Below are 25,143 nucleotides of genomic sequence, written 5' to 3'. Positions count from 1 at the left end.
AGCCAGACTGAGGGTCGTTATACATATGTTGCTGAGCTGATTCCTGTCAGTCAGGCGCTTCAGACAGATCACAGCCTCATGACTACATCTCACTGTGTATGAGGGTTACCTCATGACTACATCACACTGTGTATGAGGGTTACCTCATGACTACATCACACTGTGTATGAGCGTTACCGTGTGTTCACACCAAGGCGAAACAAGCGAATTATTGGCTCAATTCTTTATCATTCAGAGTGTTTATTGTGGGAGCAAAACACCAAGAAGTGAAACTGATTCTGATTTTAAAAAGCAATTTGAAGAAAAAATCACGTCTGTATCGCATTTCAATAGAATGAAATGGAATTCTCATGGGGCAGATATTGCGTTCATAATTTTTCCTATATTTCTCTTATAATGGATTTGGACACAGAATGCATGCCAGGTCACTGACCCTGATAAAAACATATATGTTACACTGACATTCACATGTTAGCTCTTTACCCCTGATACAAATTTATGTTACACTGACACGTTAACTCTTTACCCTGATACAAACATATGTTACACTGACATTCACATGTTAGCTCTTTACCCTGATACAAACATTACACTGACATTCACATGTTAGCTCTTTACCCTGATACAAACATTACACTGACATTCACATGTTAGCTCCTTACCCTGATACAAATTTATGTTACACTGACACGTTAACTCTTTACCCTGATACAAACATATGTTACACTGACATTCACACGTTAACTCTTTACCCCGATACAAACATTACACTGACATTCACATGTTAGCTCCTTACCCTGATACAAATTTATGTTACACTGACACGTTAACTCTTTACCCTGATACACACATATGTTACACTGACATTCACATGTTTGCTCTTTACCCTGATACAAACGTATGTTACACTGACATTCACATGTTAACTCTTTACCCTGATACAAACATATGTTACACTGACATTCACATGTTAACTCTTTACCCTGATACAAACATATGTTACACTGACATTCACATGTTAACTCTTTACCCTGATACAAACATATGTTACACTGACATTCACATGTTAGCTCTTTACCCTGATACAAACATATGTTACACTGACATTCACATGTTAGCTCTTTACCCTGATACAAACATATGTTACACTGACATTCACATGTTAGCTCTTTACCCTGATACAAACATATGTTACACTGACATTCACATGTTAGCTCTTTAACCTGATACAAACATATGTTACACTGACATTCACATGTTAGCTCTTTACCCTGATACAAACGTATGTTACACTGACATTCACATGTTAGCTCACAGTTACACCAACATTCACATGTTAGCTCTTTACCCTGATACAAACATATGTTACACTGACATTCACATGTTAGCTCTTTAACCTGATACAATGTTACACTGACATTCACATGTTAGCTCTTTAACCTGATACAAACATATGTTACACTGACATTCACATACAAACATATGTTACGATGACATTCACATGTTAGCTCTTTACCCTGATACAAACATATAATATGTTACACTGACATTCACATGTTAGCTCTTTACCCTGATACAAACATATGTTACACTGACATTCACATGTTAGCTCTTTACCCTGATACAAACATATGTTACACTGACATTCACATGTTAGCTCTTTACCCTGATACAAACGTATGTTACGATGACATTCACATGTTAGCTCTTTACCCTGATACAAACGTATGTTACACTGACATTCACATGTTAGCTCTTTACCCTGATACAAACATATGTTACACTGACATTCACATGTTAGCTCTTTAACCTGATACAAACATATGTTACACTGACATTCACATGTTAGCTCTTTACCCTGATACAAACATATGTTACACTGACATTCACATGTTAGCTCTTTAACCTGATACAAACATATGTTACACTGACATTCACATGTTAGCTCTTTACCCTGATACAAACATATGTTACACTGACATTCACATGTTAGCTCTTTACCCTGATACAAACATATGTTACACTGACATTCACATGTTAGCTCTTTACCCTGATACAAACATATGTTACACTGACATTCACATGTTAGCTCTTTACCCTGATACAAACATATGTTACACTGACATTCACATGTTAGCTCTTTACCCTGATACACACGTATTTTACACTGACATTCACATGTTAGCTCTTTACCCTGATACAAACGTATGTTACGATGACATTCACATGTTAGCTCTTTACCCTGATACAAATTTATGTTACGATGACATTCACATGTTAGCTCTTTACCCTGATACAAATTTATGTTACGATGACATTCACATGTTAGCTCTTTACCCTGATACAAATTTATGTTACGTTGACATTCACATGTTAGCTCTTTACCCTGATACAAACATATGTTACACTGACATTCACATGTTAGCTCTTTACCCTGATACAAACATATGTTACACTGACATTCACATGTTAGCTCTTTACCCTGATACAAACATATGTTACACTGACATTCACATGTTAGCTCTTTAACCTGATACAAACATATGTTACACTGACATTCACATGTTAGCTCTTTACCCTGATACAAACATATGTTACACTGACATTCACATGTTAGCTCTTTACCCTGATACAAACATATGTTACACTGACATTCACATGTTAGCTCTTTACCCTGATACAAACATATGTTACACTGACATTCACATGTTAGCTCTTTACCCCTCATACAAACATATGTTACACTGACATTCACATGTTAGCTCTTTACCCTGATACAAACATATGTTACGATGACATTCACATGTTAGCTCTTTACCCTGATACAAACGTATGTTACACTGACATTCACACGTTAACTCTTTACCCTGATACAAACATATGTTACACTGACATTCACATGTTAGCTCTTTACCCTGATACAAACATATGTTACGATGACATTCACATGTTAGCTCTTTACCCTGATACAAATTTATGTTACACTGACATTCACATGTTAGCTCTTTACCCTGATACAAACATATGTTACGATGACATTCACATGTTAGCTCTTTACCCTGATACAAATTTATGTTACACTGACACGTTAACTCTTTACCCTGATACACACATATGTTACACTGACATTCACATGTTAGCTCTTTACCCCGGATACAAACGTATGTTACGATGACATTCACATGTTAGCTCTTTACCCTGATACAAACATATGTTACGATGACATTCACATGTTAGCTCTTTACCCTGATACAAACATATGTTACACTGACATTCACATGTTAGCTCTTTACCCTGATACAAACATATGTTACACTGACATTCACATGTTAGCTCTTTACCCTGATACAAACATATGTTACACTGACATTCACATGTTAGCTCTTTACCCTGATACAAACGTATGTTACGATGACATTCACATGTTAGCTCTTTACCCTGATACAAACGTATGTTACGATGACATTCACATGTTAGCTCTTTACCCTGATACAAACGTATGTTACACTGACATTGTTAGCTCTTTACGCCTGATACAAACATTATGTTACACTGACATTCACATGTTAGCTCTTTACCCCGGATACAAACATATGTTACACTGACATTCACATGTTAGCTCTTTACCCTGATACAAACATTACACTGACATTCACATGTTAGCTCCTTACCCTGATACAAATTTATGTTACACTGACACGTTAACTCTTTACCCTGATACACACATATGTTACACTGACATTCACATGTTAGCTCTTTACCCCGGATACAAACGTATGTTACACTGACATTCACATGTTAACTCTTTACCCTGATACAAACATATGTTACACTGACATTCACATGTTAACTCTTTACCCCGGATACAAACATATGTTACACTGACATTCACATGTTAGCTCTTTACCCTGATACAAACATATGTTACACTGACATTCACATGTTAGCTCTTTACCCTGATACAAACATATGTTACACTGACATTCACATGTTAGCTCTTTACCCTGATACAAACGTATGTTACACTGACATTCACATGTTAGCTCACAGTTACACCAACATTCACATGTTAGCTCTTTACCCTGATACAAACATATGTTACACTGACATTCACATGTTAGCTCTTTAACCTGATACAATGTTACACTGACATTCACATGTTAGCTCTTTAACCTGATACAAACATATGTTACACTGACATTCACATGTTAGCTCTTTACCCTGATACAAACATATGTTACACTGACATTCACATGTTAGCTCTTTAACCTGATACAAACATATGTTACACTGACATTCACATGTTAGCTCTTTACCCTGATACAAACATATGTTACACTGACATTCACATGTTAGCTCTTTACCCTGATACAAACATATGTTACACTGACATTCACATGTTAGCTCTTTACCCTGATACAAACATATGTTACACTGACATTCACATGTTAGCTCTTTACCCCTCATACAAACATATGTTACACTGACATTCACATGTTAGCTCTTTACCCTGATACAAACATATGTTACACTGACATTCACATGTTAGCTCTTTACCCTGATACACACGTATTTTACACTGACATTCACATGTTAGCTCTTTACCCTGATACAAACGTATGTTACGATGACATTCACATGTTAGCTCTTTACCCTGATACAAATTTATGTTACGATGACATTCACATGTTAGCTCTTTACCCTGATACAAATTTATGTTACGATGACATTCACATGTTAGCTCTTTACCCTGATACAAATTTATGTTACGTTGACATTCACATGTTAGCTCTTTACCCTGATACAAACATATGTTACACTGACATTCACATGTTAGCTCTTTACCCTGATACAAACATATGTTACACTGACATTCACATGTTAGCTCTTTACCCTGATACAAACATATGTTACGATGACATTCACATGTTAGCTCTTTACCCTGATACAAACATATGTTACGATGACATTCACATGTTAGCTCTTTAACCTGATACAAACATATGTTACACTGACATTCACATGTTAGCTCTTTACCCTGATACAAACATATGTTACACTGACATTCACATGTTAGCTCTTTACCCTGATACAAACATATGTTACGATGACATTCACATGTTAGCTCTTTACCCTGATACAAACATATGTTACACTGACATTCACATGTTAGCTCTTTACCCTGATACAAACATATGTTACACTGACATTCACATGTTAGCTCTTTACCCTGATACAAACATATGTTACACTGACATTCACATGTTAGCTCTTTAACCTGATACAAACATATGTTACACTGACATTCACATGTTAGCTCTTTACCCTGATACAAACATATGTTACACTGACATTCACATGTTAGCTCTTTACCCTGATACAAACATATGTTACACTGACATTCACATGTTAGCTCTTTACCCTGATACAAACATATGTTACACTGACATTCACATGTTAGCTCTTTACCCTGATACAAACATATGTTACACTGACATTCACATGTTAGCTCTTTACCCTGATACAAACATATGTTACACTGACATTCACATGTTAGCTCTTTACCCTGATACAAACATATGTTACACTGACATTCACATGTTAGCTCTTTACCCTGATACAAACATATGTTACACTGACATTCACATGTTAGCTCTTTACCCTGATACAAACATATGTTACACTGACATTCACATGTTAGCTCTTTACCCTGATACAAACATATGTTACACTGACATTCACATGTTAGCTCTTTACCCTGATACAAACGTATGTTACACTGACATTCACATGTTGCTCTTTACCCTGATACAAACGTATGTTACACTGACATTCACATGTTGCTCTTTACCCTGATACAAACGTATGTTACACTGACATTCACATGTTGCTCTTTACCCTGATACAAACGTATGTTACACTGACATTCACATGTTGCTCTTTACCCTGATACAAACGTATGTTACACTGACATTCACATGTTGCTCTTTACCCTGATACAAACGTATGTTACACTGACATTCACATGTTAGCTCTACCCTGATACAAACACTGACATTTACATGTTAGCTCCTTACCCTGATACAAACATGTTACACTGACATTCACATGCTAGCTCTACTCTGATACAAACACTGACATTTACATGTTAGCTCCTTACCCTGATACAAACGTATGTTACATTGACATTTACATGTTAGCTCCTTACCCTGATACAAACGTATGTTACATTGACATTCACATGTTAGCTCTACCCTGATACAAACGTATGTTACACTGACATTCACATGTTAGCTCTACCCTGATACAAACGTATGTTACACTGACATTCACATGTTGCTCTTTACCCTGATACAAACATATGTTACACTGACATTCACATGTTGCTCTTTACCCTGATACAAACGTATGTTACACTGACATTCACATGTTGCTCTTTACCCTGATACAAACGTATGTTACGATGACATTCACATGTTGCTCTTTACCCTGATACAAACGTATGTTACACTGACATTCACATGTTGCTCTTTACCCTGATACAAACATATGTTACACTGACATTCACATGTTAGCTCTTTACCCTGATACAAACGTATGTTACACTGACATTCACATGTTGCTCTTTACCCTGATACAAACATATGTTACACTGACATTCACATGTTAGCTCTTTACCCTGATACAAACATTATGTTACACTGACATTCACATGTTAGCTCTTTACCCTGATACAAACATATGTTACACTGACATTCACATGTTAGCTCTTTACCCTGATACAAACATTATGTTACACTGACATTCACATGTTAGCTCTTTACCCTGATACAAACGTATGTTACACTGACATTCACATGTTAGCTCTTTACCCTGATACAAACATATGTTACACTGACATTCACATGTTAGCTCTTTACCCTGATACAAACATATGTTACACTGACATTCACATGTTAGCTCTTTACCCTGATACAAACGTATGTTACACTGACATTCACATGTTAGCTCTTTACCCTGATACAAACATATGTTACACTGACATTCACATGTTAACTCTTTACCCTGATACAAACATATGTTACACTGACATTCACATGTTAACTCTTTACCCCGGATACAAACATATGTTACACTGACATTCACATGTTAGCTCTTTACCCTGATACAAACGTATGTTACACTGACATTCACATGTTAACTCTTTACCCTGATACAAACATATGTTACACTGACATTCACATGTTAGCTCTTTACCCTGATACAAACGTATGTTACACTGACATTCACATGTTAGCTCTTTACCCTGATACAAACGTATGTTACACTGACATTCACATGTTAGCTCTTTAACCTGATACAAACGTATGTTACACTGACATTCACATGTTAACTCTTTAACCTGATACAAACGTATGTTACACTGACATTCACATGTTAACTCTTTACCCTGATACAAACGTATGTTACACTGACATTCACATGTTAACTCTTTACCCTGATACAAACGTATGTTACACTGACATTCACATGTTAGCTCTTTACCCTGATACAAACGTATGTTACACTGACATTCACATGTTAGCTCTTTACCCTGATACAAACATATGTTACACTGACATTCACATGTTAGCTCTTTAACCTGATACAAACGTATGTTACACTGACATTCACATGTTAGCTCTTTACCCTGATACAAACATATGTTACACTGACATTCACATGTTAGCTCTTTACCCTGATACAAACATATGTTACACTGACATTCACATGTTAGCTCTTTACCCTGATACAAACGTATGTTACATTGACATTCACATGTTAGCTCTTTACCCTGATACAAACGTATGTTACACTGACATTCACATGTTAGCTCTTTACCCTGATACAAACATATGTTACACTGACATTCACATGTTAGCTCTTTACCCTGATACAAACATTATGTTACACTGACATTCACATGTTAGCTCTTTACCCTGATACAAACATATGTTACACTGACATTCACATGTTAGCTCTTTACCCTGATACAAACATATGTTACACTGACATTCAGATGTTAGCTCTTTACCCTGATACAAACATTATGTTACACTGACATTCACATGTTAGCTCTTTACCCTGATACAAACGTATGTTACACTGACATTCACATGTTAGCTCACAGTTACACCAACATTCACATGTTAGCTCTTTACCCTGATACAAACATATGTTACACTGACATTCACATGTTAGCTCTTTAACCTGATACAAACATATGTTACACTGACATTCACATGTTAGCTCTTTAACCTGATACAAACATATGTTACACTGACATTCACATGTTAGCTCTTTACCCTGATACAAACATATGTTACACTGACATTCACATGTTAGCTCTTTACCCTGATACAAACATATGTTACACTGACATTCACATGTTAGCTCTTTACCCTGATACAAACATATGTTACACTGACATTCACATGTTAGCTCTTTACCCTAGGGTAAAGAGCTAACATGTGAATGTCAGTGTAACATATGTTTGTATCAGCTGATACAAACATATGTTACACTGACATTCACATGTTAGCTCTTTACCCTGATACACACGTATGTTACACTGACATTCACATGTTAGCTCTTTACCCTGATACAAACGTATGTTACGATGACATTCACATGTTAGCTCTTTACCCTGATACAAACATATGTTACACTGACATTCACATGTTAGCTCTTTACCCTGATACAAACATATGTTACACTGACATTCACATGTTAGCTCTTTACCCTGATACAAACATATGTTACACTGACATTCACATGTTAGCTCTTTACCCTGATACAAACATATGTTACACTGACATTCACATGTTAGCTCTTTACCCTGATACAAACATATGTTACACTGACATTCACATGTTAGCTCTTTACCCTGATACAAACATATGTTACACTGACATTCACATGTTAGCTCTTTACCCTAGGGTAAAGAGCTAACATGTGAATGTCAGTGTAACATATGTTTGTATCAGCTGATACAAACATATGTTACACTGACATTCACATGTTAGCTCTTTACCCTGATACACACGTATGTTACACTGACATTCACATGTTAGCTCTTTACCCTGATACAAACGTATGTTACGATGACATTCACATGTTAGCTCTTTACCCTGATACAAACATATGTTACACTGACATTCACATGTTAGCTCTTTACCCTGATACAAACATATGTTACACTGACATTCACATGTTAGCTCTTTACCCTGATACAAACGTATGTTACGATGACATTCACATGTTAGCTCTTTACCCTGATACACACATATGTTACGATGACATTCACATGTTAGCTCTTTACCCTGATACAAACATATGTTACACTGACATTCACATGTTAGCTCTTTACCCTGATACAAACGTATGTTACACTGACATTCACATGTTAGCTCTTTACCCTGATACAAACATATGTTACACTGACATTCACATGTTAGCTCTTTACCCTGATACAAACGTATGTTACGATGACATTCACATGTTAGCTCTTTACCCTGATACAAACATATGTTACGATGACATTCACATGTTAGCTCTTTACCCTGATACAAACATATGTTACACTGACATTCACATGTTAGCTCTTTACCCTGATACAAACGTATGTTACACTGACATTCACATGTTAACTCTTTACCCGGATACAAACGTATGTTACACTGACATTCACATGTTAACTCTTTACCCTGATACAAACGTATGTTACACTGACATTCACATGTTAACTCTTTACCCTGATACAAACATATGTTACACTGACATTCACATGTTAGCTCTTTACCCTGATACAAACGTATGTTACACTGACATTCACATGTTAGCTCTTTACCCTGATACAAACATATGTTACACTGACATTCACATGTTAGCTCTTTAACCTGATACAAACGTATGTTACACTGACATTCACATGTTAGCTCTTTACCCTGATACAAACATATGTTACACTGACATTCACATGTTAGCTCTTTACCCTGATACAAACATATGTTACACTGACATTCACATGTTAGCTCTTTACCCTGATACAAACGTATGTTACATTGACATTCACATGTTAGCTCTTTACCCTGATACAAACATATGTTACACTGACATTCACATGTTAGCTCTTTACCCTGATACAAACATTATGTTACACTGACATTCACTTGTTAGCTCTTTACCCTGATACAAACGTATGTTACACTGACATTCACATGTTAGCTCTTTAACCTGATACAAACATATGTTACACTGACATTCACATGTTAGCTCTTTACCCTGATACAAACATATGTTACACTGACATTCACATGTTAGCTCTTTACCCTGATACAAACATTATGTTACACTGACATTCACTTGTTAGCTCTTTACCCTGATACAAACGTATGTTACACTGACATTCACATGTTAGCTCACAGTTACACCAACATTCACATGTTAGCTCTTTACCCTGATACAAACATATGTTACACTGACATTCACATGTTAGCTCTTTAACCTGATACAAACATATGTTACACTGACATTCACATGTTAGCTCTTTACCCTGATACAAACATATGTTACACTGACATTCACATGTTAGCTCTTTACCCTGATACAAACATTATGTTACACTGACATTCACTTGTTAGCTCTTTACCCTGATACAAACGTATGTTACACTGACATTCACATGTTAGCTCACAGTTACACCAACATTCACATGTTAGCTCTTTACCCTGATACAAACATATGTTACACTGACATTCACATGTTAGCTCTTTAACCTGATACAAACATATGTTACACTGACATTCACATGTTAGCTCTTTACCCCTGATACAAACATATGTTACACTGACATTCACATGTTAGCTCTTTACCCTGATACAAACATATGTTACACTGACATTCACATGTTAGCTCTTTACCCTGATACAAACATATGTTACACTGACATTCACATGTTAGCTCTTTACCCTGATACAAACATATGTTACACTGACATTCACATGTTAGCTCTTTACCCTGATACAAACATATGTTACACTGACATTCACATGTTAGCTCTTTACCCTGATACAAACATATGTTACACTGACATTCACATGTTAGCTCTTTACCCTGATACAAACATATGTTACACTGACATTCACATGTTAGCTCTTTACCCCTCATACAAACATATGTTACACTGACATTCACATGTTAGCTCTTTACCCTGATACACACGTATGTTACACTGACATTCACATGTTAGCTCTTTACCCTGATACAAACGTATGTTACGATGACATTCACATGTTAGCTCTTTACCCTGATACAAACATATGTTACACTGACATTCACATGTTAGCTCTTTACCCTGATACAAACATATGTTACACTGACATTCACATGTTAGCTCTTTACCCTGATACAAACATTATGTTACGATGACATTCACATGTTAGCTCTTTACCCTGATACAAACGTATGTTACGATGACATTCACATGTTAGCTCTTTACCCTGATACAAACATATGTTACACTGACATTCACATGTTAGCTCTTTACCCTGATACACACATATGTTACACTGACATTCACATGTTAGCTCTTTACCCTGATACAAACATTATGTTACGATGACATTCACATGTTAGCTCTTTACCCTGATACAAACGTATGTTACGATGACATTCACATGTTAGCTCTTTACCCTGATACAAACATATGTTACACTGACATTCACATGTTAGCTCTTTAACCTGATACAAACATATGTTACACTGACATTCACATGTTAGCTCTTTACCCTGATACAAACATATGTTACACTGACATTCACATGTTAGCTCTTTACCCTGATACAAACGTATGTTACACTGACATTCACATGTTAGCTCTTTACCCTGATACAAACGTATGTTACGATGACATTCACATGTTAGCTCTTTACCCTGATACAAACATGTGTAGTCGCAGACTGAAGTTCAATCATGGAAGACCAAATAAGGCATTAATAGAGCACCCCATGCTGTCATAACCCTCAGCCCAAATGACGTCACTAAATGACGTCACCATCTCCGACGTCACCTTCTCTATGACGTCACCTTTGCAGCGTGACGTCAGTTGCCCAAATGACGTCAGTTATGACATCATAAATGCCCTTCTCCCAGTACTATATAAGGCCCCCATCACCACAGCTTAAATCACACTCGTGCAGTCATCACTCACCTTGTGTCAGCATCACGCATCCATCCAGCATCTCCAGGCAAGAAGCTTCATGCAGTCCATCACCATGTACGAGTCCGAAGACGAGCAGCAAATGTCCAGCTCCACCGTGGACGCCTTCCTCCAGAGCACATTCAACGCCCCGGCCAGCCCCGGGCAAATCCCCGATCCCCAGGCTTCATCTCCGGGCGTCTCAGGCGTCTCACTGGACGCTCCCCGCACCAGGGGCCGCGGCCGCAAAAGAAAACCCAACGTCCCGGAGGTCCTCGTCTCGCCCGGATCACAGTCCGCGCAGCACTCCGAAGGCCGTGGCCGTGGCAAAAGAGCCCAGAAGTCCACCTCCAAGAAAGGCCCAGCGAAGCGCACCAAGACCGCCGGCTCCTCGGCGGACGCGCCAAGGCGTCCAGCCCCTCCAGGCCCCCATGATCCCCTGATCGCAACGATGTCTTCAATGGTCGGGGCCCTCGCCGACATCGATGCCCGGCTGAGGCGATCACGAGCCCCACGCTCCCCACGGCAGCAGCCCAAGCGCACCAGGTTTCAGGCTCGTATCCCCCTTCTCAGCCCGCTTTTCTTCCGGCGATATCAGCCCAGCCAGCCGCGCTCCAAAATCCAGGTGCGTGCGCCGAGTTCCCTCCCCTCCCCGCACTCATCCCCCCTATGAATACCCTCGCCTCGGCCATCCACTCCCCCGGTAACGGGAGGCCGTATATCCCACTCTCAGCAAACATATCGCCCAGGCTTCGAGCCATGATCCTTCAAGGCAGGGATATCAATCTAGTCAGCATTATCCTGCCGTCTGCTGAGTGCAGCAAAAAGTTAACGGGCGGCCAAGATATATCGGCCGTCCTAAAATCTTCCGACCCCCGTCTCGCCAAAGATCTATCACCAACCGAATTCCTCGTTGCGTTCGGGGTTTTCCGCGACACCATATGCTCAGTGTACCCCGGCCGTCGCGTCGAGTTAGACGAGTACTTGGCTCTGATAGGAGACCTCCACCTCAGGTACGGGAAAAGCATATTTTACCAGTACCACAAAGCGTTCTCTTCAAAAGCGGCGCTGTACATAACTCGTTCCAACATCCGTCTAGACTGGTCCATGTTGGATACCGAGCTACTGGTACTGGTCACGGGTGGTCACCAGGCGATCACCTGTTTTTCCTGCGGCGAAACAGGTCACACAGCGCCGCTATGCGCTGCGGCCGCCTTCCAGGCTTCCGGGAGCAACACACCGCTTCCGGCCGGTCCAACCCCCCTCCTCCAGCTGGAAACCTTCCAGCCATCTCAATCTGACCGCCAGGGGCGCAAGGTAGTTATGCATAACAACATGGCTATCTGCAATAATTTTAATGAGGGAGTTTGCACATACCCTAACTGCATTTTTCTGCACGTCTGCAGCGCCTGCAGGGAAGCGCACCCCCGCTCCGTCTGCCCCCGCAGGATCCGCCCCCCAAGGCAGTTCCCCAAAAAAGAAAGGTTGGGCTAACAATCATAAAATCCCTCCCATCCACCCCCATCGACATCCCAGCCCTGGGCCTCGAATTAGCCTGCCACCCCGATCGCGTATTTACAGATCATCTCTTAACCGGCCTCTCCCAGGGGTTCAAAATAGGAGTAATTTCTCCCCCCACAATTTCCCACGTCTCTAAAAATCTGCAAACGGCTCAAAAAGAGCCCAAAGTAGTTTCTCAACTCCTTAGCAGGGAATTATCAAAAGGATTCATAATCGGCCCATTTGATTCTCCCCCCTTCCCGGTGTTCCGAACAAGTCCAGTAGGCGTCGCCACTCGCAAATATTCCGGCAAAAAGCGCCTAATTATAGACCTGTCAGCGCCCCATCATGGCCCCACTCCAAGCATAAACAGCCTCATTCCTCCCGAACCTTATTCCCTCCACTATGCAAAAATAGACCACGCCATTCGTCTAATCAAACTGGCAGGCAAAGGTGCGTGGCTTTCTAAAGCCGATATCTCAGACGCCTTCAAAGTCATTCCTATCCATCCCTCCCAATGGCATCTATTCGGAATAAAATGGGATTCAAAATTCTATTTTTCCGTAAGGCTCACGTTTGGGTGCAGAAGCAGCCCCGCCATCTTTAATTCACTAGCAGAAGCTCTATGCTGGATATTGCTAAACAATATCCGTCTCCCCGCAGTGCTACACCTGCTAGATGATTTTCTGCTCATCGACCCTCCGTCCGTCCCCTCAATCTCCCTAGTTAAACTCAAAGAGACGTTTCACAGGCTGGGCGTCCCTCTAGCTGAGGAAAAAACCTCCGGGCCCTCATCATCTCTTGAATTCCTGGGCATTAATCTCGACACCAAGCTTATGCAAGCTTCCCTCCCCCTCGAGAAATTGTCTCGCATCCGCAAAATAGCTCAGTCCTATTCAGCAGCCAGCCACATTTCAAAACGAGACCTCCTGTCTCTGCTCGGCCACCTGAATTTCGCTATGCACATTATTCCCCAAGGGAGGTCATTCATTTCCAGGCTGCTCGATTTAGCATCGTCAGTCCCCAGCCTCCTTGACTCCGTTACCCTCAACGAGGGATGCCGATCCGATCTCAAATTCTGGGCTCACCTCTTAGAAAATTGGAACGGAATCTCATTCTTCTATGATGAAATCGTCTCGTCTGCCGACGACCTAAAACTGTTCACAGATGCAGCCCCATCCGTGGGTTTCGGGGGGGTCTACCAAGGCCACTGGTTCGCTGGCACTTGGCCGCAGCAGTTTGCCGGCTTGGATCAGTCCTCCGCTCTATACGAAATATACCCGATAGTGGCTGCCTGTCACATATGGGGGCGCTTCTGGGCACGTAAAAGGATAGCAGTCAAATGCGATAATGCTGCAGTAGTCGCCATCATCAATAAAGGGCGATCATCTTCCCCGGCCATTATGCCTTTTGTTAGGCGCCTAACCTGGCTTTCCGTCACCCATAATTTTATCATGGTCGCCAGGCACATCCCCGGGCATATTAACATAATCGCTGATCACCTCTCCCGTTTCAATTTCCAGGCGTTCCGCAGACTCTACCCCGAAGCAGACTCGACTCCGACACCTCACCCCTCCTTTTCCGCCCTCACGCTCTCATAGAGAGCAATCCCCACCTCACCCCTTTTCTCCACTCGGCCCAGTCCTACATTAGGCAAGGACTGGCCAGTTCCACCATCAAAGCTTACGACGCGGCTTGGCGAATGTTTGCCATGTTCTGCCTCTCCGTCAACCAGCCCGTTCACCCCGTTCTAATTCCCACAGTATGCGCCTTCATTTCTTTCTGCGTAGATGTCCGCCACCTCCGCCCTCCTTACATCCGCAGCCTAGTGGCAGGCATCCAATTTTACGCCAGGGGCCTCGACCCGGCTTTTCCCAGTCTATCTACAAATCCAGTTGTTAAACTACTATTAAAAGGCATTTCAAAAGCTTTTCCGTCGGCCCCCGACTCCCGGCGTCCCATTACTCTCCCCATATTACGGCACATGTTAACCAGCCTCAGACAAGGCATTCACTCCACCTTCTTAGACAGCCTCTTAGAGTGCGTATTTTCCCTGGCCTTTTATGGGTTCCTCAGAATCAGCGAGTTTACATCCCCCGCCACGTTTCAACCCTCACGCGACATAACTCTCTCCGATTTAAAATTCCACCCCGACCACTATAGCATCTCCCTGAAACATACCAAAGTAGGCGGAGCTTGCCCTATAATCATTGCTCGCATCCAATCTCCCTTCTGCCCCTTCTCGGCCATGATTCGATACCTTAAAGTCAGGCCCCCAACTAGTCCCTCGGCCCCCCTTTTCCTCATCTCTCCCCATCATCACATGACGAGATCCTGGTTCATCCTCCACTTCAAGACCACACTCCAGAAATGCAACATCCCTGCGGAGAACTATTCCAGCCACTCCTTCAGGATCGGAGCAGCCACATCAGCAGCCACGCAGGGGGCGTCCTCCGCCTCCCTTCAACAACTGGGGCGCTGGTCCTCAACCGCCTATGCATCCTACATTCGACCAGAGCAAGACGCCATACTATCAGCCCAGAGATCCCTTCTTCCATGACTAAAGAGGCAGCAAGCACTTCGTTGGTGGTGATCAAACTCTCCTTTTCTCATCGATGTGCCCATGCCCGGGCTATCCACATCCACTCCCTTGCATCCCCGCTTTGCCTTAAAAAACCCCGGTCAGCCCCTCATCTCCCGACATGCATAAATTTTCCCCCCGTCAGCCCACGACCTGACTAAAAGCATACCCCAGGCGAGCTCCATGACCCCCGTTTTCACTCTCCCAGTTCCTGAAATAAACTTTAAATTCCTTTGGGGGATGATGACCCCCGTTTTCACTCTCCCTGTTCCTGAAATAACTTTAAATTCCTTTGGGGGGATGTCCTATCTCTTACAGCACCGACGCCCTCTCTCATAAGCAAGAGGAGCGTCACATCATGGAGTCATACGCCATACTATTCTGATTCAATAAAGTTTGTTAAAATTATATTAAGAGTCTCTCATGATTGAAGTGTAGTCGCAGACTGAAGTTCAATCATGGAAGACCAAATAAGGCATTAATAGAGCACCCCATGCTGTCATAACCCTCAGCCCAAATGACGTCACTAAATGACGTCACCATCTCCGACGTCACCTTCTCTATGACGTCACCTTTGCAGCGTGACGTCAGTTGCCCAAATGACGTCAGTTATGACATCATAAATGCCCTTCTCCCAGTACTATATAAGGCCCCCATCACCACAGCTTAAATCACACTCGTGCAGTCATCACTCACCTTGTGTCAGCATCACGCATCCATCCAGCATCTCCAGGCAAGAAGCTTCATCCCACCACCTCCCCCAGATCACCACCAATGTTATGACTCCCGTTGGAAACAGATCCCCTCAGGGGGGATGTCCTATCTCTTACAGCACCGACGCCCTCTCTCATAAGCAAGAGGAGCGTCACATCATGGAGTCATACGCCATACTATTCTGATTCAATAAAGTTTGTTAAAATTATATTAAGAGTCTCTCATGATTGAAATGTTACGATGACATTCACATGTTAGCTCTTTACCCTGATACAAACATATGTTACACTGACATTCACATGTTAGCTCTTTACCCTGATACAAACATATGTTACACTGACATTCACATGTTAGCTCTTTACCCTGATACAAACGTATGTTACACTGACATTCACATGTTAGCTCTTTACCCTGATACAAACATATGTTACACTGACATTCACATGTTAGCTCTTTACCCTGATACAAACGTATGTTACGATGACATTCACATGTTAGCTCTTTACCCTGATACAAACGTATGTTACGATGACATTCACATGTTAGCTCTTTACCCTGATACAAACGTATGTTACACTGACATTCACATGTTAGCTCTTTACGCCTGATACAAACATTATGTTACACTGACATTCACATGTTAGCTCTTTACCCTGATACAAACGTATGTTACACTGACATTCACATGTTAGCTCTTTACGCCTGATACAAACATTATGTTACACTGACATTCACATGTTAGCTCTTTACCCTGATACAAACGTATGTTACACTGACATTCACATGTTAGCTCTTTACCCTGATACAAACGTATGTTACACTGACATTCACATGTTAGCTCTTTAGTGGGATCTGTTCTCCAGAGCCGACTGCTACAGAAGAAGCTTCAATTCCTGGATCACCAATGTTACAAGCAGACAATAGCAAGTATAGGTCACAGGTCAGAGCCACCGCGCCCAGACAATAGACAGAACAAGTCTTCTGGCCCTTGAATGATTGCTTTCTTTATTGATGTATATTAGTCACAGAAAAGAAATATCAATTTAAACCAGCATTTGTTTTTGTTTGTAAAAGCCAATTTCAGTAAAGCATCTGTTTTAACACTAGCTGCACATTCAGAAGTGTCGTGTGTATTGAGAATACACAAATACACAAGCAGAAATGAAATCCATCACTAATACATGTACATGTACATGTACATGTACATGTACATGTACCTAATACCATAATCCTCTTCAATAGTATTGAATAGATAATTAAGTTTGCACTTTAAAGGTTTGGAACCATGGAATAAGACAAACTTGTCATCATTGTGCAACAGTGACTCATAGAGCTACCGATCATAAAAGCGATCATTCATTCATCATTTTTATTGTTAGTTCTTAGCGAAATGAGATCGCAAAAGCTACCACAGGAATGCAATTAAACTTAAAATAGACCTGAAAATAGAAATAGTTCCCCATGTATTCTGAGGCTGTCAAGGGTTTGCTTACTTTTGTAAAGCTGGAGATCAGAACAGACCTGCAGTTTGAGCTATGAGGGGAAAAATGTTCAGAAAGTTAGAATCATTCAACAAGTCAAAGGACTTGAATGAATACAGTATGAATCAGTCAGCAGCTCTGCATCCACCTCTGACTGTGGTGTTGTGGCAGGGCACGGGTCAACCCAGATGCCTTTTTCAACACTGATGCTAATATTTTTAGACAGAAGTCACCATAGCGGATATTCCATCTCTGTACATTTGACTGTTTTAATGCCAAAACATTTGCAGTATTCACTATTTGACCATGCAGCAGCTGTTTAAGGCAGAATGACTGAATGGTAGAGACAGCCTGGGAGACATGACTGCCTCTAAATGAAGAACGTATTTACAAAATATCATTGAACATTTAAATGGATACTTTTATTGTCATTTATTCTGTTTTTCTGTAACTGTGGTCAGCTCCATAGGTGGACACTGACTGGCTCATATCTGATATACTACTACTACTGCTGCTGCTGCTGCTGCTACTACTGCTATTATTACTACTACTACTACTACTACTACTACTAATACCACTGCTACTACTACTTCTAGTAGCCTACTTGCTGCACCGCTGCCTTTGAAACAATAACAACAGCTACTTCTACTACTACTACTATACTAATATTCCTACTACTACTACTACTTCTACTACTACTACTATACTAATCTTCCTACTACTAATACCACTGATACGTCTACTTACTACTACTACTACTACTACTACTAGTCTACTACTACTACTACTACCACCACCACCACCACCAACAACAACAACAACAATGGCCAATATTGACTTTATTAGCAAACTAAAAATTATTAGCAAGATATACACGGTGAACACTCTTTGCAATTTGATTTGGATGAGTGTCAGCAAAAAACCCAGGGGGGTATCAGTCTTTTATTAAGGCAGTGTTTTGGTATAGTATATAGCCTGCTCAGAGGGTGGGGGGTATCAGTCTTTTATTAAGGTAGTATTTTTGGTATAGTATAAAGCCTGCTCAGTGTGTGTGTGTGTGTGTGTGTGGGGGGGGGGGGGGTATAAGTCTATTATTAAGACAGTGTTTTGGTATAGTATATAGCCTGCTCAGTGAGGGGGGGGGTATCAGTCTTTTATTAAGGTAGTATTTTTGATATAGTATAAAGCCTGCTCAGTGTGTGTGTGTGTGTGTGGGGGGGGGGAAGGGGGGGGGGGGGGGGGCTGGGGGGTATCAGTCTATTATTAAGACAGTGTTTTGCTATAGTATATAGCCTGCTCAGTGAGGCAGGGGGGGGGGGGGTATCAGTGTTTTATTAAGACAGTGTTTTGGTATAGTATATAGCCTGCTCAGTGAGGGGGGGTGTATCAGTGTTTTATTAAGGCAGTGTTTTGGTATAGCCTGCTCAGTGAGGGGGGGGGGGGTATCAGGCAGTGTTTTGGTATAGTATATAGTATATAGCCTGCTCAGTGAGGGGGGGGGGGTATCAGTGTTTTATTAAGGCAGTGTTTTGGTATAGTATATAGCCTGCTCAGTGAGGGGGGGGGGTATCAGTGTTTTATTAAGGCAGTGTTTTGGTATAGTACTGTATATAGCCTGCTCAGTGAGGGGGGTATCAGTGTTTTATTAAGGCAGTGTTTTGGTATAGTATATAGCCTACTCAGTGATAGGGGGGGGGGGTATCAGTGTTTTATTAAGGCAGTGTTTTGGTATAGTATATAGCCTGCACAGTGAGGGGGGGGGGTATCGGTGTTTTATTAAGGCAGTGTTTTGGTATAGTATATAGCCTGCTCAGTGAGGGGGGGGGGTATCAGTGTTTTATTAAGGCAGTGTTTTGGTATAGTATATAGCCTGCTCAGTGAGGGGGGGGGGGGTATCAGTGTTTTATTAAGGCAGTGTTTTGGTATAGTATAAAGCCTGCTCAGTGAGGGGGGGGGGGGTATCAGTGTTTTATTAAGACAGTGTTTTGGTATAGTATATAGCCTGCTCAGTGAGGGGGGGGGGGTATCAGTGTTTTATTAAGGCAGTGTTTTGGTATAGTATATAGCCTGCTCAGTGAGGGGGGGGGGGGGGTATCAGTGTTTTATTAAGGCAGTGTTTTGGTATAGTATATAGCCTGCTCAGTGAGGGGGGGGGGTATCAGTGTTTTATTAAGGAAGTGTTTTGGTATAGTATATAGCCTGCTCAGTGAGGGGGGGGGACGGTATCAGTGTTTTATTAAGGCAGTGTTTTGGTATAGTATATAGCCTGCTCAGTGAGGGGGGGGGGGTATCATTGTTTTATTAAGGCAGTGTTCTGGTATAGTATATAGCCTGCTCAGTGAGGGGGGGGGGGGGTATCAGGCAGTCTTTTGGTATAGTATATAGCCTGCTCAGTGAGGGGGGGGGGGGGGTATCAGGCAGTGTTTTGGTATAGTATATAGCCTACTCAGTGAGGGGGGGGGGGGGGGTGGTTGCTAAGCATGGTCCATAGTGTCTTCTGAGCCTATATATTGCCTCCAGCCTTCCACAGTATGACTCCCCTGACAATGGCAATTGTAGTAGAAAGCCCCGGTGAGCAAACAGACCGGCCTACATCAAACATCCCCTCGTATATTACAGACATAAAAAGTCGTTATCCTCAGTGGAAATCGATAGCCGACGTGGTCAAGATGAAGAGACCCCCGCGCGGGTTTTCGGCGTCGGCTTACAAAGGAACATGGCTGCAAATGATATCATTTTTCTATCATTACCCAGCCCCCGGGTCGATGGCCTTGTTTAAAGGCGAGGGATAACATTACTTATAATGCCCTTATAATGAATGGCGCGCCGGCCGGGATGCGTTCAACATTGATTGAACGTGCGGACCGGCCGTATAGGAGTGGCAGAGAGCAATAAGGCATGGCTGAGGTTAATGCCAGTGTTTCCATAGGATGGCTGTAATATTGCGGAGTGGGGGTGGGGGCGGTGAGATATGGTTGCCTGCTCTGTTTGAATATCTTATTAAATGACTCGGTGTGTGTTTGTCCAGACGAGCAGTGTTTGTCTGCAGGCATGGCTGCAGCGCTGTCCGCTCTTCAAATGGGAATCAAAGCGTCACTTTCTCTGTCTTTATTTTACTACTCGCTGATCCTCTTGAACTTGGAACTCTGCCAATTACTATGAGAAATACTACTACTACTACTAGTAGTAGTAATCCACTACCACCAATTTCACACATTGTATGACAATCAGTGGGACTTTACCTTTACCTTATCCCAGTACTGCTGCTGGTACTACTACTATACTACTTTAGAACTACTAATACTACTACTACTCCTACTAGTACTACCACCCAGAGATGGGAAGTAACTAATTACAAATACTTTGTTACTCTACGTATTTATTTTTGTGAGAACTTTTTACTTTTCCTCCCTACATTTTAACACATTCACTGCCAGACGTTTTTTTTTTACTGTAGGTAGGTTCTGCCAGAGGGTTTTTTTGAGGATTCTTGCTCATCTTTCAAGACCCGAGGATTATTTTCTGCTAAGATTTTGTGAACACACAATATCTCAAAAGAACTAATAGAATGTGTGCTTTCTCTGTCTAAAAGAGTTAGTTTGTAGAGTTAGTAGTTATGTAAGCATTAGCAGTTGAATACAGCATGGTTTCAGCGTCAGAAAAATTATTCAGAGATAAACGGCTTTTTGTGAAATTCGATAGAACAGTCACTTTAACCATTCATTTTTGGCATCAGTAAGACGTCAGACATCTAAACAATAGTTTTGAACAGTAATTTCCTCCATAACAGCAGGAAACCCCCCTCTGCTTCCAACTCCTCCCTCCGTGGGCGTTATTCTTGGCTGCAGCGGCCGTGTCACAAGCTTGTCACCAGTCTCACTGCTTTGCTGCTGCTGCTGCCTGTCTGCGCGGCCGCTCTTTGAGGAAGTCTGGATGGACTCGCTCGCTTCTTGGAGTTTTGGTTGAGAGCTTTGATGAAGCTTTTGCGATTCTGGTCATATTTATGCTGCGTGTTTCAAAGTGTGTTCCACCGTAATCTATTATGCAAATTTGCAATCCCGCATCGCCAGCAATCAGCGCGAAAACGAAAGCGTTTTCGCCAATCCATTTTCATGAGAATGGCTTCGAGGAAACTGCTTTTTGCTTGCCTTCCTCTAGTCTGGGAGAGCACTGTCGCCACTTAGTGGGTCGGTGAAATGGGTTGTAAACGTTCGGTGGCTTCAATAATTATATAAGAGATGTAAAAGGGTTAGATGCACATCCCACGGTCAAAAAAAAAAAAAAAAAAATTTTGACAGAGTAATACGTCATTGGCAGTGAACCGCTGGATTTTTTTTGACGGAGTAATACGTCGTTGGCAGTGAACGTGTTAACACAAAAACAATCTATACTTTCTACTCCTTACACTTTCAAAACAGTCTATTTACTTTAGTTTTAATGCACAACAGACAAAAACGATGTAACGTTGTCTGTCTCGCTCATCTTGCTCCCAGCTTTCATGCATTATCTGCACCAATTTTTAGTGGAAAAACCATATCACACAAATTCTTAATCAAAGTATAGTGTTTATACTTGTATACGTTTAACACTCTTTGAATCCTACTACTTTAACTGCTATTGCTCTCTGTCTGTCTGTCTGTCTGTGGAGCACTGACCTAAATACATGGAGAAACCCATCCACTATTTTTTGGACTCACTCACAGCAAAGTGTTGTCTGTCGCCATCTGGGGTCCTTGCACAGCTCACGTGAGATCCGCGTTTCCCAGAGCCACAGCTCCACCTGCTATTGGCCCGTGATTTGCAAGCTGCGTGATCACTGGACAGGTGACCTGTCAATCACCCCCTTTCATATCATCGATTTTACTCCTCCAGCTCTCTGGGGATGCTGAGTTTAAACGGCTCCAAGAGCATTAGGTTCCTGAACTGCGGGATTTCCTGTTTATGCCACAGGTCCAGATAAGATTCATCCTTTAGTCACCTCAGTTCACGAAACCGGCGACGATATGCCTCAGGGACACTATACCGTAGGCCTCCAACCCATCTTTTCTCAATGCTGGATAATCCAGGCTCATACGTGAGTCAAGAGCAGCTATTGCTCTCTGAGCTTTGCCCTCAAGAACAAATGCATCGACTGCCGTCTCATCAAACTTGGGCATAAAGCCCCGGGCTTTACCTACATCGATCCAGCCTGTTGCTCCACATCCATAGCCTTTTTCCGGTCCATCTCGGCTAACTCTTTCTCAAGCACCCTGCATTTCCTGTGCCTCCTTATCTCTTTGCAACTCTCTGTCTTTATCGGCATCCATGCTATCTTCTTTCTCTCTCTGCCATTCTCTATCCCTATCCTCCCTCTCTTGCTGTCAGCATCTATCCCACTCTTTTGGGGCGGTTTCTCACTGCTCTTGCAGTTCATGCTTCCGGGTGGCTTTCCGCTCCTCCTTTTCTCTCTCAATTTTCTCCTGCTTCGCTTCATCCCAACGTTCCTTTAAATGTAAATCTGTGGCTATCCAAAGTTGTATTTCCTTCTCCGACAGTCCTATTGATTTATGCACCGGGGCAACTTCCTCCAGGCCAGCCACAGCTTCCAACTCTGCTGCTTCCGCCTGCTGGCCCAGGCCGCATGGTGTTCTGGCCGGTCATCCACCAAGCATGAATGACTTCGTGCTCCACCAAAACTGACTTGAAGGACTGTCAGTTTATTTATTTTCATTTCCTAGATTTAGTTCTTCAGTGACTGTTTCAAACAAATCCAGGACCAGAGATTCAATACCATCAGCACACCACCTGTAGCCAATCCTACTACTGTATATAATTGAAGAGCTGTGTGTCCGTGTGTGCTCGGTTCATCATCTCCAGAGTCCCCACCCTAGAAATACGTTTTACTTTTATACTGATTACATTTCAGAGCCTGTCCGTTTTTACTTTTACTTGAGTAAACAAGTTCTACAGTACTTTTACCAGTCTTTTTTACACAAGTAACTGTACTTCTATTTGAAGAATGTGTGTACTTTTCCCATCTCTACTACCACACATAAACTATAAAGTTATGGACATACTGTAGTCACTATGACGTCACCCACTGGTTTGTGGACTACCATTTTGACTGTCGCCATCTTGCTTCTTTGGAGCCAGAAGCAGCGAGTGTGGGACCAGGGGTTTCCAACAGAACCGCTGTGCCGCCTACTATTGGTCCATGATTGACGAGCTGCACAATCAATGGACAGGTAACCTGTCAATCACGGCCCAAAACATACTCTGCTTTATCGTCGATCTTACTCGAAATTGGACCACAATTTACAAACTGTATTGAAGAAGACTTGAAAATAGTGATTGCCCATACTGCCCTCCAAATCAAAACCGCAGTAACTACAATTTTGGTCAAAATTGAGTTATTATTGAAATTGAACTTTTAGATATCTGTTTTATCATGTGACAAATTTTCTAAGTTCAGTCTCGCTCTATATTTGAGAAAACACAGTATAAAAGTTGCAGTAACTGCGAAATCCAACCAAAAACCAGACAAAACTGCAGTAACTACACTTACTGCAGTTTGATTTGCTTTCACAGAGCTTCAGCTGGACTTAAACAGAGATAAACGCAGTATCTACACTTTGAGGTGTAGTTACTGC

Source organism: Poromitra crassiceps (assembly GCF_964638095.1).
Source record: "Poromitra crassiceps genome assembly, chromosome: 17".
Taxonomy (NCBI): Eukaryota; Metazoa; Chordata; class Actinopteri; order Beryciformes; family Melamphaidae; genus Poromitra; species Poromitra crassiceps.
This window is presented reverse-complemented; position numbering follows the sequence as displayed.